Source organism: Amblyraja radiata, chromosome 10 (assembly GCF_010909765.2).
Source record: "Amblyraja radiata isolate CabotCenter1 chromosome 10, sAmbRad1.1.pri, whole genome shotgun sequence".
In the NCBI taxonomy this organism is placed as follows: domain Eukaryota; kingdom Metazoa; phylum Chordata; class Chondrichthyes; order Rajiformes; family Rajidae; genus Amblyraja; species Amblyraja radiata.
The window spans coordinates 42,051,533-42,063,952 of record NC_045965.1 but is presented as its reverse complement, the minus strand read 5'-3'; positions in this window follow the sequence as shown (position 1 = coordinate 42,063,952).

Genomic DNA, 12,420 nt, shown 5'->3' with positions numbered 1-12,420 from the left:
ATTTATAGATTTTTTGTGTGTTTTCTGAGTCCATGTGCCTGTGATGTGCCGGAAGCAATATCTTCATTATATCTGTATGTCACGGTCATCGAATTTGTGTAATTTACCACTTTTGCCCACAATTGAACCTAAGCTGTAATGATGTCAGGCGCTGACTAATTTTGGTGGAGCATCACTGAGTTTGTGCTGCTTGATGCAATCTATGACTTGGATGGTGACAGTGACAGTGGTAACTAACATGATTTGATTTTTTTTATTGATTTGAGGACAGGAGTTACCTGGGCACATTCCATGTTATTGGCTGGCTGATGTTCAGTGCATAGGAGCAGCTTTTATAGAAGCTTACCGAATACTAGAACAGGGGACTTCAGCAATAGAGCCATGATGGTTAGCCAGTGCATTTTGCCATTTATTAATGGGTGTATCCAATTTGGGGAAATCTGACTTTAGTTGGGTAGGGACCTCCAGTTAAGGATGAAGTTGGTCATATACCATTTATTGAAGACAGACACTGTAGAAAATGTATAGGTGATCCATGCAGAACATGGATAGGTGATTTTTCTGGTCGGGACCATTCTTTGAGACTGAAACATCACCTCCAGAGATGTCGCTGAACCCACTGAATTACTTTGTCACTTTGTTTTTGTTTGTGACCTAGCATCTACAGTTGCTCGTGTCTACTTGTTGAAGATAATTGCAAATACTTTAATCTGACCTCTGCGCTAACATGTTAGACTCTGAGGATGAAGATGTCCTTTTCTCATTTGGTGTTTGTCCATGATTGTTCACATCTGGATGTGGCAGTACTACAGAATTTGTAGCTAATCCATTGGTTATGGCATTGCTTATCTCTGTCTATTTTATGCTCTTCGGCCATTTAATATGCTGTTAACCAGATGTTTGCCAGATTGGCACCTCACTTAGATCCAGGCCCTTGTTAACTCTTCCATCTTCCAAATTAAAGCAGTATTGGGACTTTGGTTTGATGATGGTTACAGAATAAATGATATGCCAGCCCATTAGGCTCAAAACTGATGTGAATATATTTCTCATTTGATGGAACTTCAAATGTTAAAGTTATTGAATCTCACATGATGTACAGTATTCTCAGAGTTGAGATTGAATTTTGGCTCCAACTTACTCTAACCAAAATGATCATGGACAGAAGCAATTGCAACAGATAGATTGGTGAGACCAAGATCAAGTTAGTTCATAGTTTTAATCGTGTAGTTGTGGATGCTGTCTGCATCTGTGTACTTCGGAGTTCAGCCATTGGTGATGCTACTGAGCTGCTGTTGATGAAGAATAAATTCTTCTCATCAGCTTGTATTCCTTGCAGCTTCCAGTATTTTTTAATGTTATGCTTACCATAGAGGAATGTGGATCTACCAATGAAATAGGTAGAAATGATATTTACACTGTCAATCTTTAATTTTATGCTTGTTTTACTGTACTATAGTCTTCCTTATCATTTAATGTCTCCTGACCTGCTCTATCTCAGACTTAACCAATGGCTTCTCCTTCTCTTTTTCTGAAAGCTTTTTATTTTTATTTTTAGCTTTTTCATTTCTGGTTAAAGATAACAAAAATGTTATTTCCCTCTCCAATGACTGCTGAGTACTTCCAACGTTCTCTTTTTATCTCCATCACTATTCTGGTAATTCATTAGTTTCTGTGCTGAAATCTCAACACTAAAAGGGGTAATAAACATGCAGGAGGTACAAACCAAAATAATGCAGATGTTAGAAATATGAAATCAAATGCAGAAACAAAAGTGATGCTCAAAGGCAAAAGACGATGGCAACGGCAGGTCAAGTCAACCCAAATTTGTGTTTAGATGCACGTGATTATTTCTGATCTTCCATCTTCTCCACCTTCTTGAATAATCCCCATGAATTCTGATTCCCTTAGTGTTCAAAAATCTATTGATCTCAGCCTTAAGTTTACTTGATGACTGAGAATCAACAGCCCTCTGGGTTTGATAATTCCAAAGGTTTGTAATTCTTTGAGCTGTCTTCAGCTGTCATTTTCTCTGAATGAAAGCTTGCAGCCCTACTCTTTGTTCCTAGCAGGCCACAAATCCATGGCAAATCAATGTGCTCCTAATCCTGCTTTCCCTCCCCCTGTCTAAAGGAAATGCTTTACCTTCATCTCACTGCAGAATTCCACACTCCTCTGTCTGCTTCGTACACAGTGTCATCATCTGGAACTGTCCCCAGACATTCTTCAACTGGCCATTTATATCTACCATTGTTCCCAACCTGCATCCACACGTCACACCAACAAATCTTCATATTGCCTAGTTCATATTGTATTGCTCAGTATGCACACTGAGCCACTAGTCTGCAACAGTGGACCACACGATCAGTCCCTTCCACTCACTCACCTGATAAGAGAGGCTGGGGAATTGCAGAAGGGCAATGAAGAAGGGACTAGAAACAGGAGAAGTTTAGTTTGGAGATACAGCGCAGAAACAGGTCCTTCGGCCCACTGAGCCTATGCCGACCAGGGATCCCTGCACTAACACTACCCTACATACACTTGAGAGAATTTTAACAATTTTACCAAGCCAATTAGCCAACAAACCTGTACGTCTTTGGAGTGTGGGAGGAAACCGGAGCTCCCGGAGAGAACGTACAAACTCCCTACAGCTCTAACAACCATTTAAATCTCACTCTGACAAAGCAATTGGTTTGGGGAGATGGGAGATGGTACTGGAAAGATGGGCAGTCTCGCAAGATGAAAGTTCAGGGGCAGAAGAATATTTGATTAGTTACCGTGATTAGTCTCCTCAAGAATTCACTCACAACTATGTTGTTCTGTCACTTGTAACTCTGGCATTTTTCCATGTCTGTCTAAATCTTGAATCCACTCATGTAAAGTCTTCTTGCAGAAAATGCTGCAGTATTTGAGTGCCTCTGCTCAAGATTAATTAAAAAAAACTACTGGCCTTCCTTCCAGCCCTGCAAGTGGTGTCTGGCTAAATGTGGTGGTGTCCATGATCAGGGCTGTGGAATGATGTCTACCGATGGCTTGAAATGGCAACAGGAATCTTGCAGAACAAATATCTCCCTGCTTGCTAGAACAGTGCCCAGAGATTCTTTACTCATTCCAGAATCTTCCTGCAGGATTTGAAGCAGAGGTAATTCCAAGCCAAATGAGGTATAAATCAAGCCAGTTTTTTTAGCTAAAGAGCTTCCACTTATCCATGAACATGTAAGCCACTGCTACTATGATAAAGATTGAAAATGGTGCTATGCATTCCCTGCTAATTAAGTCAGGAATGGCTTTGATAAGTTATTGATGCAGGATCTGATTTGCAGAGTGCATACTAGGCGTGATTTACAGAGGCCAATTAGCCTACAAACCCACACACCTTTGGGATTTGGGAGGAAACCAGCGCATCCGGAAGAAACCCATGCACTCACAGGGCGTACGTGCAAACTCCACACAGACAGCAACCGAGGTCAGGATAGAACCAGGGTCTCCGGCATTATGAGGCAGAAGCTCTAACTGTTGTGCCACAGTGCTGCCCAAAATAAGGACAAGTGTTGGGGGTGGCCAAAACAAAGACAAGTGTTGGTAATGGCATGTCTGAACTGCTTGCCTACCCTATTTATCTTTTCGCCCTTTCTCGTGTTGCTACATCAGGATTGTTCCATAAAGGAGAAATGTTGAAATACAGTAAGAGACAGCAGAAATCCAAAACTAAACACAAAGTAGGTTTCTGAGCTTGGGAATAATGGCCTGGATCCTGCAGTAGAAATAGCGCTGAGGCTGAGACCAATAGAAATGAAATACACTGGATAACATATTCCAACAACTGTACAGGCACGTGGCAATCAGGAAGTTGCAAACCATGTTGTTTTGTTCTACGTGGAAACAAGAACAGCAATTGCTGGTTAATACACAAAAGAATACAGAGTGCTAGAATAACTCAGCAGGTCGGGCAGTATCTCTGGAGAATATGGACAGGTGAAGTTTTGATTTGAAATCCTTCTGTAGAAGGGAAACTGTAACTGTTGTTGAGTTATTACAGCACCTTATGTCATGTTCTCCAGAGATGCTGCCTGACATGTTGACTTATTCCAGTACTTTGTGCATATTCTTAGAGATGCTCCAAGGTTGCCGCCTGACTTGCTGAGTTACTCCAGCATTTTGTGGTGTCTGAAGAAAGATCTCATCCTAAAATGTCACGTATCCATGTTCTCCAGAGATGCTGCCTGAACTGCTGAGTTACTCCAGCACTTTGATTCCCTTTGCTCTGTTCTATTATAACAGCTGAGCTGCTCTGGGTTTTGCTGACACATACACAGTGACCAGAATCACCATTCAAGTCACTGCAAAATGTACCTGATCTAGTGGCCCTATCTTGCTGGCCACAAGAATCCTAGTCCAGTGCTGAAGCCTTGAACAGTGGGAAAGCTTCAAGAGCGTTAGTAGTAAAAGTTCACCCCTGAAGCTCCTCAGAAAACTTTGCTGGCTGTCAAAGCCATGAGGGATTTTTAAATGTTTCTGAATGTCTCATATTACTGATGGGCCATTGAAGAACACAATGCCATCCAAGATTAGTTTGGAAATCCTGAATCAGAAAGCTTTTAATTGAGTGTACTGGCAGTTTTATCTGTCAGCTTTTAAAAACAAAGACGTGCCAACATCTTCACTACGTTACTCTTCACCTGACTGGACCCTCCTCAGGCCAGGACCCTCCTCAGACCATCCCATTATACCAACTGTTCTTCTGAGCTTATGAAGGACGTTGGACTTGAAACATTAATTATTTCGCTCCCAATAGATGCTCCCAGACCTGCTGAGATTTTCCAGTATTTTCTGTTTCATTTGTTTCTCTGATCCTTTGCATACAAGTACGTGAGGTGGAGTAATGTTACTGCAATTCATCTGTCTGGCACTTCCAAATCTGCTAGAAAAAGAACTTTGCAATCCAATATAGCATCTTTATTAAACCGTAAAATTTGTATTTATAAATCACTGCGACTGGAAATGAACTTCTAAAAACAGGAGTCCCTGTTTCTCAATGCATATCGTCCTTAAATTAACCAAAGTTAAATTTAAAAGGATCTTTTAAAAATACACTCGGGCACAGTCAAAACATACCTACAGTGTTTTGTTGTGAATTCTCTAAGGCCGTTAATTGCTGAGCTATAATAATGAGGGTTGGTGTTATGGGTTTAGGGTTATTATGTGACCTATGACTGAGGCAATTAATAAATAAGAAGGAACAAAGCAAATGCAGGCAGGTTCATTGCATAAATTCCAATTCGTTTATGTCTGGAGAAAGAACACTGCATTTTGTAAAAAAAAGAAAGAAAGCTGGAGAGACTTACAAAATAATCACCAAATTATTTTCATTTATTAAAACCTAAAGTCACCCAGTTGGCGCTAATCACTACTGATGGTTCCAAAGAAAGTTCCTCTTTATGCATTGCAGTTTATGGAGCCGAAGCTCCCTTCGGGGCCTTTATACACGTTGTTGCTATTGAAAACTGCTTATTCAGCAGATTCCACTTTTACAAGCAGCAGCTTTGTGTGTGAAGTCCTGGCTGCCCATTATGTACAGCCTTTATTCTTCTGCCTGAGGGATCATTTTTTTAAGAGTCTGTCGATTTTGTTGATCAGTTGCCGGAACACGATCAGTATGAATGAATGCCCTTTTCAAATTGAAAACAAGTAAAACATGATGTCCCCGACTTAAAATATAAAACAGAACAAATTCCTGCTTAGTTGGGTGAGTGAACTCATGGGTGAAAAGGAATAAGGTAAATTTACATCTAGGTTCATGTAAAATCTAAACAGACATGATTTGACAAGTATTGTGGGAAGAGCAATACTTATAGCAATATTCTAGAAAAATCAATTATTGTGTGATTTAGTTTCGAGAGTTTAGTTTGGAGATACAGTGTGGAAACAGGCCCTTCAGCCCATTGAGTCCATGCCAACCATTGATCACTCATACACTCGTTGTATGTTATTTCACTTTTGCATCCTACACACTAGGGACAATTTACAGTAACCAATTAATCTACAAACCTGGAATGTGGGTGGAATCCGGAGCGCCCAGAGAAAGCCCACACGGCCACAGGGAGAATGCACAAACTTCGCACAGACAGCACCTGTAGAAACATAGAAACATAGAAAATAGGTGCAGGAGTAGGCCATTCGGCCCTTCGAGCCTGCACCGTCATTCAATATGATCATGGCTGATATGATCACGGCTGTAGTCGGGATCGAACTCGGGTCCATGGCAGTGTGTGGCAGCTGCTACTTAATCATAAAAACATTGGAATTCTGCAAGATGTCTCCTTCATATAAGTTATTAACTCAGCTTGAATTTGTTCTCCTTGTTTGTAAATTATACCCTTGATGTCAGTATTTCTCATGACCTATTTTCCTTCATTTTTGTTTTGTTAACTTTATGCCACTTTCAGATGATTCAATCTTGGCTCTCATCGTAGCACTCTCTTCTCTGACTCTGAATGTTGTGAATTCAAACATTGCTCCAGAGAGGGTGGCATTGTGGCACAGCAGAGGAGTTGTTGCCTTACAGCTCCAGAGAGCTGGGTTCGATCCTGACTACAGGTGCTTTCTGTATGGAGTTTGTACATTCTCCCTGTGACCACGTGGGTTTCCTCTGGGTGCTCCGGTTTCCTCTCACACTCCAAATACATACAGGTTTTTAGGTTAATTGGCTTCTGTAAAAAAATTGTAAATTGTCCTTGGTGTGTAGGATAGTGCTGGTGTACGGGTTGACCGCCAGTCGGTGCAGACTCGGTGGGCCAAAGCGCCTGTTTCCATACTGTATCTCTCTAAAGATGGGGACCTGGTTTAGCTGATATTTCAATGCAATCCTGAAAATGCCACTTAAAAACATGTGTGGAACTAAGTACTTGATCTAGGGTTTGTGGAGAGTGATTTCCGGAGCAAATATCAAGAAAGGCATGGCGTGTAAATGACCTGTGAATCACAGCTCATTCACATGGTTAGGAAAATAAACCATGTGCAATTTTGGGAGATGTCCAAATGTGGTCGGAACTCTTAAAGCTACGGTTTTTATCTGAAACTGCTGTGAGAAGTTGTGGACCCACAATAGTGAACTATGTTGTATAATGCTGGTAACCCACAGTGTGTGGCCTGAATAGACACCCTGCTTCTCTACAGAGATCATGAGGGAAGAGGGAAATTCCTTGGTGCGAGATTAGAGCCATCTCCTTCAGTGTTATAGATCTCCCTTGAATAATGCTCCTAAACCTGGTCTACTGTTGTACCCATGCTACTTTTGTAACTGCTTCCCCAATATCAAAACAGTACATCTATCCCTTTATGTTGCACTTGACTCACTTTCTTCTGTTAGGCTTAGCTTTTCTGGATGCAGCCCACATTTTTACTTTGCTGTATAGCTGCAATTTAATTTAATTAGTAAAATCGAAACATAACTGATGTCACTTCTGCATGACCAGTGTACCTATAAGCAGGTGTTTCACGCCCACAGAAGCATGTGAACCAAAATCTAAAATGACAATTCTATTGTAAAGCACATAAAACATATGACGTTTATGCCACTGAATTTCCAGGCTACTGTCGTTCAAATATGACATTAAACCAAAGAGCAGTTTGCAGAAAGAAGTATTCTTATGTAGAAGGTACAGTGATTCTGTGAGCAAATTAGATTAGTGTAGGTGGTCAAAAGGGTTGGCACGGGTGTGATAGGATGAAGGGCATGTTTCTTTTCTGTATGACTCTACGACTATATGACTCTATGGCTCTGTGACTGCTTGAGCACTGAAGGTCAGGGAAATAATATGTGAAAGGGTTGGTCAGCAGCCAACCTGCATATAGCAAAATCCCGCAAACAGCAATGATACAAATTGTGAGGGACAGCATTGGTCCGGAAGGCCTTTACCTGTGTGAATTGTGGCATAGGTTCTTATTACAGAAGTAAACCTTGTTATAATTTTATTATATTTTTCATGCTATTCAAAGTGGGAAATGTCAGTGTTGGATATGTAAAATGTTAATCCTTCCTGGTCAAATAGGGCATGTTTTATGAGGAACTAACCACGTTCTACGAAAAGTTGCTTTCGTTTTATACCTGACATAATTCTGTTACATGTGTTTCCATTTTTCGACAGCCGTACACTAGTATTAACTTTTAGGAATGATGGGGAGTTTTGAAGTCGCATTGAAATCGTGCTAAGAATGTACATATTCATGATGCCATTACAACAAAGAGAGAGAGAAGTGAAAAGATTTTATCATATCAGAGTTATGAAGCCATACAACGTGGAAATCTACAAGTCAAGTCACGTCAAGTCAAGTCAATTTTATTCGTCACATACACATACGAGATGTGCAGTGAAATTAAAAGTGGCAATGCTCGCGGACTTTGTGCATAAAGACAAACAAACAAACAACCTAACAAACTACAAACAGAATGGAACAGAATCACATATTCTTTTACATATTAAATATTGTGGGCGGAAGTAAGCTAGTCACACCTGCCTGCATTTGGCCCATATCCCTCCAAACCTGTCTTATCCATGTACCTGTCTAACTGTTCCTTAAACGTTGGGATATTCCCTACCTCGGCTACCTCCTCTGGCAGCTTTTTTCATACACCCGTAGCTCGAAAGAATAGTATGCAAACATAATTCCCTTTAACAGTTCCAAATCTACACTTAATGAGTGGAATTTAGATTTAATATAATGTATAACCAATTAATCAAGTGATCTGGGTCAACTTCAGCTGTATTCCCAATGGATGATGAGGATAAGGAATTTGTTTGACATGTTTAAAATAATGAAGGGAATTGACAAGGTTGATAGAAATTGATTCTTACCTCTCCTATGGGATTTCAGAGTAAGTACATATTATCTTAAATGTAGAAGATAAATGATTAAAATAAAACCCAATACAAGAAACTCTTCATATATGTGGTGTTTGTCATTATTTGCGAATTATTTTGAAATGTTAAAGGGAAATGGTTACTGAGAAATTTACGATGTGGAAGGACAAAGATTTATATTAATGGTGAAAGGCTGGTGATTTAAAATGAAAAGATATGAAGAAAACTTTAGATGGCAATCATGGCTCAATAGTGAATGATCTGCTCCTGTTCTGCTATGTTTCCAAATCAGCCAAAGTTGTCTGTTTGGAAATCATATTTTCATAATTGCAGCTGTCAGCCATTATTCTTGTTGAAATTAATTAAATTCATTAAAAAGAATGCTCCTGCCAAAATTCAAACATATATTTGTTTTCACCAGGCATACACAATCCTTTGCAGACAGCAGCACAACTGAAATCAGACATAGCCCAAGCAGCGTCTTGTTCCACATTGCATCATTGCTGCTGTACATTGTGCCCCTGCACAGCCTCTTATCTACTATATGTGTATTTATTGTGGTTATTTTAATTGCTCATTTCCATTTTAAAACTGCTGAAAGATGGTGCATTATATAGTGTACTGATATGATATTTTGTAACCTTCCATGTCATATTCAAAGCTACAACCTCTTGAGAGGTATTGTACCTGATTACTAATAAGATCTTTGAGGGAGGAGAGTAATAATTGTTTTGTAAAAAAATAAACATTTAAAGAATATTTTAGTACATATAATTTATTGAATTCGCTTTAAATTTCAGGTAGACAAACCTGAATTATCGGGTCTTGGAGAATATGCAAAGGGGCCTGTGTGATAAAGTTTTAGAATTCACTTGATGTCAACAGGTACAGTACCAAGAGTACTGCAGAATTAAACAAAGGTTCTATGGTATGTTCTGTGGCATCAATGCCCACACAGAAATATTTCAACTATAATATGCTTTGCCCTTGTGCAAATTTTCCATGACTCAATATTTACTATCTCTCATCTGCTGCTTTAAAATGCTTTCCGATATATTAGTGTGTTTGCAGAAGTTTGATCTGGATTCTCTCAGTGTTGACAAAAACAAGCAATGTGAACATAACACAGAACTATAGCTGGGGTGTCTTAACCACAGAGGTTTGGAATACACAGCAGTTTTCATTTGCACGACAAAATTGGATGACCACTTCTTCGTGATGTAAATGAAACCAATGTGCAGGGCAAATCAAGGAGCCTTTTCACAGGAGTGGTTTTGTATTACCAGCACTGGAGAATTATTTTTGGAAGCCGGTCCTGCACATAGACCTTTTTAATTTCCTGCGATTAAATATATTTGAAGCAAAAGGCATCATCTGTAACAGTGCATATTGCCAAGAAATGAGGGAAAAAGTGCTACTTTAACATCTTGCTCAAGAGCTATTTCAGTTAATAGGCAGTGTTAGTGATTAGACAGCAGCATTTTAGACCAATGTACTGAATGCCAATGGAAATGTGGGAAGGAATAAAATAAACCAAAATTCAGAGAAAAATAACTGTTAAAATATAATTGCTTAAGGTAGGAAGCTATAAACATTTAGTCCAAAGATTGATGGTTTAACTTTCCCACGCTGGCTGTGGAACTCCCGACCCGACTGTGGATCACAGGTACAGTACCTTGAAACGCCGGGATGACCCCCAGAGCCGGCGGGCTGGATCTCCCAGCAACAACGGAGGTGGAGCTGCCGACTTTGAGGGAATCCCCGTTCCAGCGCAGGTCCGCAGAAACAGCAGGTACAGCAAGTACAGTACCTGGAAACAAAGGGGAAGCCTCCATTGTGTCCGGAAATGTGGCCGTCGGGCAGGACTTCAGGTCAGAATGAAGCGCAGGGGACTTCGGCCCCCTCTCCCAACTATCCTACTGGCTAATGTACAGTCCCTTGAAAACAAAGTGGAGGACTTAAGGGCAAGACTGCTTTATCAAAGGGAGCTGAGGGAATGCTCTGTGTTCTGTTTCACAGAGACATGGCTCACCCCCAGCTCCCCAGACTCAGCGGTCCAGCCTGAAGGGTTCTCCATCCACCGCATGGACCGTACCCTGGCATCTGGGAAAGGGAGAGGAGGGGGCGTCTGCCTCATGGTCAACTCTGCGTGGTGTTCCGACGTGGCAGTCCTGTCCAACTCCTGCTCTCCACACCTCGAACATCTGGCGGTGAAGTGCTGTCCCTTCTACCTCCCGAGAGAATTCACCTCCGTTATCCTGACCGCGGTCTACATCCCACCCCAGGCAGACGTCCGTCTGGCACTGGAGGAGCTGCACGCCGTGGTCAACAAACACCAGACGTCTTACCCCGAGGCATTTACCACCATTGCTGGGGACTTCAATAAGGCGAACCTCAAGAAATCACTCCCCAACTTCCACCAACATGTCTCCTGCTGCACCAGAGGACCTAACACCCTCGACCACTGCTACACCACCATCAAGAATGCCTATCGTTCTATCCCTCGCCCTCACTTCGGCAAGTCCGACCATACTGCGGTGCTGCTTCTTCCTGCCTACAAGCAGCAATTAAAGAGCGCACCCCCAGAAGTGAGGACAGCACAGAGCTGGTCGGGCGGGGCAGAAGAACAACTCCAGGACTGTTTGGAGTCTGTAGACTGGGCAATGTTCAAGGACTCGGCAACGGACTTGAACGAATATGCCACAGTCGTTACAGACTTCATAAAGAAATGTGTGGAGGACTGCATCCCTACAAAAACCTTCCGAGTGTTTCCCAATCAGAAACATTGGATGAACTTTGAGATCCGCACTCTCCTGAAGTCCAGACACAGGGCATTCACATCCAACGATACAGTGGCCTATATGAAGACCAGATACGACCTTGGTAAGGCCATCAAAAAGGCCAAAAGGGACTTCTGCTCCAAACTGGAGGACGAGACAGATGTTCGGCAGCTGTGGCAGGGTCCGAATGCAATCACCTCCTACAAGGCAAAACCAGGAGGCAGCTCGAATGCCGGTGTAACATCACTCCCTGACGAGCTCAATGCGTTTTACGCACGCTTTGACAGGGAGAATACTGATGTGCCTTCCCGATCCCCCATTCACTGTGATGGCATTTCAGTCTCAGTCACAGAGGCCGATGTCAGGAAATCCTTCAGATGGGTGAACCCCCGAAAAGCACCTGGACCTGATGGTATACCCGGCCGTGTTCTAAAAACCTGTGCGGACCAACTGGCGGGAGTTTTTACGGACATTTTCAACCTCTCACTTCTGAGGTCTGAGGTCCCCACCTGCTTTAAAAGGGCATCAATCATACCGGTGCCCAAGAAGAGTAAGGTGACGTGCCTCAATGACTATCGACCAGTGGCACTAACGCCGGTGGTGATGAAGTGCTTTGAGAGGTTGATCATGGAGCAAATCAACTCCTACATCGACAAAAACCTGGGCCCACTGCAGTTCGCGTACCGCCACAACAGATCAACGGTGGATGCGATCTCGCTGGCCCTCCACTCCGCACTGGACCACTTGGGCAACAAAAACTCATATGTCAGGCTGTTATT